Source organism: Homarus americanus, unplaced genomic scaffold (genome assembly GCF_018991925.1).
Source record: "Homarus americanus isolate GMGI-L3 unplaced genomic scaffold, GMGI_Hamer_2.0 scaffold45698, whole genome shotgun sequence".
Lineage (NCBI taxonomy): Eukaryota > Metazoa > Arthropoda > Malacostraca > Decapoda > Nephropidae > Homarus > Homarus americanus.
The window spans coordinates 1,521,481-1,526,594 of record NW_024735554.1 but is presented as its reverse complement, the minus strand read 5'-3'; positions in this window follow the sequence as shown (position 1 = coordinate 1,526,594).

Sequence of the window (5,114 nt, the reverse complement as noted above, 5' to 3'; positions counted from 1 at the left end):
TTTAAGTCCATCCCTTATTCCTACACCACACTGCAAGTCCTTCCCTCACTCCTACACAACACTTCATGTCCTTTCCTCATTCCTCCACATCACCGCATGTCCTTCCCTCACTCTTACGGTGCTACAGAATCTCTACAGTAGTCAGTAGATACGATTTCAACAAACTGTTATAATATGTTTTAGCATTTATGTGGACGTATTTAACCAACACTTACATATATACAATGCAACTTCCTGTCATGTTTGGTAGACTGAGTTATTTAGAGAATGTTCATCCTTTACTGTACTCTTGATCGTTTCTCTTGACCATCTTGATGTTGCCTCGTCATCTGTACACCAGGTTATGGTCCTCATCCTCCCTGGAGTAGTATTTTCTGTTAATACCTGTGAAATTAAAATTTTATTAACCAATAATAGTTTTTTATTGTATATATTGCATGGCGACAAGAATTAAAATCTCTAAATGCGATCGGATGTTATTTGCTATAATTGATTCAAGAAATTTCCCCACTACTGACGTCAAACTAATCGACCGGTAATTTGACGCTGATGCTCTGTCACCCTTTTTGAATAAGAGTACTACATTTGCCTGTTTCCACAAGTCTGGCACAACTCCCGTGTCTAATGATTTTGTAAATAATTTTACCAGAGGTCCGCTAATCTGTTCCTTACACTCTTTCAAAACTCGAGGGAAAATTTCATCCGGGCCTGGGGATTTTGTCTCCTTTAATTTATTTTTCTTAAGAACATCCTCTTTTCTGATGGTGATATTCTTTAATTTCTCTTCTTCATTTCCCTAAATATCAGTGAGTATCTTGCGAAGGTCACAAATATTTTCTTCCCAACACAGTAAATACGGTGATAATGGAAAGTAAACTATTTATTTGACCATTATACTTCACTTGACTATGTAATAATTTATAGCACAAAAGTATATTATTCTACTTATCGAAAAGATCACCTTTACACTGGTGATTGGAGGTTGGCAAGTGAGTTACCTCCCGCCACCACCACACACAGTTCCCCACCACCACCATTCCTCCACAGTGACCAACTGATGTACTCTAGATGGATCTGATTGTTCCTGGCTACAATATTTGACTGTCAGGTGAACAAGGTAACACCGCCTCTTACACTGGGATTTAAAACGCTCATAGAAATCGTGTTTGGTTTAAACAAGATAAAATTATGAAATCACGAAGATATGGCAGCAGCCCATCTTATATCACCTGAAGATTAACTACCCTAACACCCCCCTCCCCCACCAAAAGTGGCACATCGGTGTATAACAAGTAAAATCTGATTGGGTGCCTAATCTTCACGTGATGGCTAATGTCGAGCTGAGTTTGGCGGTGCTGAGTGGTTAGTTGCTTATATTGTTACATACGTTTTAGCCTAAAAGTGCTGTTTACATTTTGTTCCCGACAATCATAGACCACTTAGACCACTTATGAATACACCAATGAAGACTGAAGGCATAATGTACACAGTTGAGACATCTCTATTACGCCGACTGGGAACAACCACTTATAAGGTTTGATTATGGACACGATTAGGTGTTAATCTAATGTTCATAATCCTCTAAAGCCGTGTTAAAGGACTCCGTATAAATGCTAAACCGGATAATGGTCTAGGGGAGAAGGTCGGGTTAATCAGCGTGGGTAGTCGCCTTGTTCTGGTACCTAACCTTAAACTCCTACAACCAAATCACGTTGAAATGGATTTCTACCCCAGTGAAGCTGTCAAGATCATTCAGTATAATTAACTCTCAGGCAACAACATTTCTATACAATTAATGGGCTACCGAATTGACGTCGATTGGAGAGAAAAAATTTGTAAGGGAAATATACACATCGACATACCTTATATTTTTCAACACCAACACACACATGATGGCGTCTGTAATTTATAATCCTTGACAGCTGGATGTATTAAATTAGGAGCATTTTGCAAACGTTATCTTCCGTCACACATCCACTAATCGCCTCGACCGTGTCACTACTGGCCGGCTCCTTCCCTCCACGTCTGGCTGTCCCTGGTCTAAAGTTCATCCACATCTCCACCACACACCGAACCATCTCCAGTACGAACATACGCTCTTGTGGTGTTGAAGCACATGGTATAGAACGTCACTTGCGAACCTTAGTAATAACACTTAATCGGATGGCTGGCGTGGCCATAATTGTTTTGCTTAATTTGACACCATAAGAAAGTACTGATACCTTCCAAAGTGACAACTGAGAGCTCGACTCCCAGACACTGAACCACCCGATCGAAACTTCTATCTAACCGACGCTCTTGTAATGATAAGGACCGGATATTACATGTAAATGCTCACTCACAGAAAAACTGAGTTGCTTCTGCAGGAAATAATGGGAAACGTTTTTTATTCAGCTGATCAACAAAAATCACAGATGGTTCAGAAAAATGTGGCCCCAAGCGCGACTCCTGATTCAGCGCTTCGTTTGTGGTGCCCAGCCACTCAGAACTCTCGATACAGATTCAGCGCTTCCTTTGTGGTGACCAGCCACTCAGAACTCATGATACAAACGACAGGTTGACATATTCCCATAGGTAGAGGTTCTGCATGATGAATACATTCTGAATAAATTACACGTAATGTCATGTAGATAATCAGAATTTATTGCATATGCCAAACAAAGATTTTTATTTGGTACATTACGATATATTTATTTTTTATGAGAAAATCTACAAAATGTATGTATGTACGTATGGTTTTTACTCTATAAATTCATACAAAATCAAGGTCCCAGTACAGGTGGATAAGTACCCCGCACTGCAACAACAATATACCGATTTTATTCATATATCCACATATTAGCTTAGGTTCATAGCCATCATAATAGCAGTATTACATGTCTATCCACATGCTAACTTTGGTTAATAGCCATCTTAATAGCAGTATTATCTGTCTATCCACATGCTAACTTTGGTTAATAGCCATCTTAATAGCAGTATGTGGAGATTAAAGATTCACATGGTATACTGTGCGTGTAAACTGAGAATATGAACAAGTACTGTGTGTACTTGTACTGTACTATCGTGCACCAAAGTCGTGTCCACTACCCAGCCACAGTGAGGGGTCGAATTGCCTTGAGTCTGAAGTTTCGAAACAGCTGGGGGAAATGCTATGGTCGGCCAACAGATGTCGCCCACTGTCGTGTGTGTGTGTGTGTGTGTGTAGGGGGGGGGATAGAGGGGGTGGGGGCTGGATGAGAGGCAGGTTTATTTATTATTTATACCACCATAATTTCAAGCTGCCTTTTTAACTACGTTTTGTCTTACATTTGTTTCTTTATGGTTACGAATTCATGGATCAGGTGCAGTGTCCTGGGTGCTTATTGCTGCTCAGGTCACAATGATACTTTAAGAATGGAATATAGTAAGGATACGACAAGGATCAGGGTGAAGGGCCTTGGTCAGCTAGTTTTACTCAGCGACCACGTCACAATTTTGTTATTCCGACAAAGCGATTATGGTAATATTTATTTATATTCCACCCATCCTTTGCTTAATAAATATTTGTGATAATATGCAATATTATATAATTATATACTTATGTTAAAAAGAGTGGAGTGAAAAAGGTTATCAGTATTGTAAAATAGTGTTCAGACTTAATCTAAGTGACTGTTCCAATTCTTCCAAGTTCCAGTGTTTAAACACCCCACCACAAAATGCAAGCTTCATATATTTTGGAGTGTGCTCAGTTACCGTTAATATTGTGTGCTGAACATCATGAGCATTTCAATGATGGTAGCAATTGTAACTATATAATTATATTGTGTTATAAGACAACACATTCCACGACCTGTCATACAGATCATTGTATACCACACAATACATAATTTGTGGCTGTTAAGTTACTTTGTTATGAATTTTCATGCGATATAGTTTAAGACATCATTAAGGACATGGATTTAAGATAACACTGTAGGTGAGTTAATATATATTAATTGTATTTACAAACAATACTAAAATCCAAACAATACACCAATACACACATCTTAGTATTTGGTCCAGCCACCCATTGCATTCAGGACTTCATCAAGGCGATTACGGATGGAGTCGACCAGCTTCAGGCACACCCCTGGTCGTCGACGTATACTCTCCCACACGTCGTAAGCTTTGGCCTCTATTGCTGCACAGGTTCGCTGCTCCCCAATATCCCAATCACGTTTCATCATGGCCCAAATATGTTCAATCGGATTAATATCACATCCTAGTGTTGGCCAGTCGATGACCTCAATTTCAGGGTGATCCTGGAGGTAGTCCTTCACTATGTTGCTGGTATGAATGGGACTGTTGTCATGAACCAGCCTGATAGTGTGGGGGGCTGGAACTGCCATAGGAATTAGCACTTGCTCCAGGATGTCCACATACTGCTCACCAGTGAAACGGCCATTGATCTTGACCAGTTCACCTGGCCCATGTGCCCACATCCACCCTCAGAATGACACTGACACCCTACCACTCACTGAGCGATGTTGAATGTGTTTCTCTTAGTAGCGTGTTGGGGGGCCGCCAGCATTGCCTTGCTTCGGCTCCCACTGACCTGAACACCGTTTCATCGGTAAATATAATGGTTCTCCAGTATTCTTCTCTACGTGGAAGGTGTTCAAATGCAAAGCCGAGTCGATACTCCTTGTGAGTAGGTGTCAGCCACCCTTTGTGAGCTGGAATATGGCAGTCGATCCCGGCTTCATGAAGTCGGCATCTCGTCGTCCTGTGATGGCAGTTGAGGCCCAGATTTCTTGTATGCTCCACTGATGTTCGCATTGGATATGCCGTTGCAGCTGTCACGATCATGGCGTCCATCCTTGCCGACGTTACTCGTGGCCTCCCGCTTCGAGGTTTCGTCTCCACTGAGGCCTCTTCCTCCCACCGGCGGATGCACCTCCTAATCGTCTTAGTACTCCTCCCCACTTCGAGAGCAATGTTCGGCACAGTTGCCCAGGCTCTCCACAATCACTGCCGACGAATTTGCTCGTCCTGCAGGCATATCTGAAATGGCAGAGTAATATTATGTTGTGGTAACTGATGCAGGCTTTTATATACTAGAGCCTGTTACTAGACTAACCCCCACCTCCTCTATT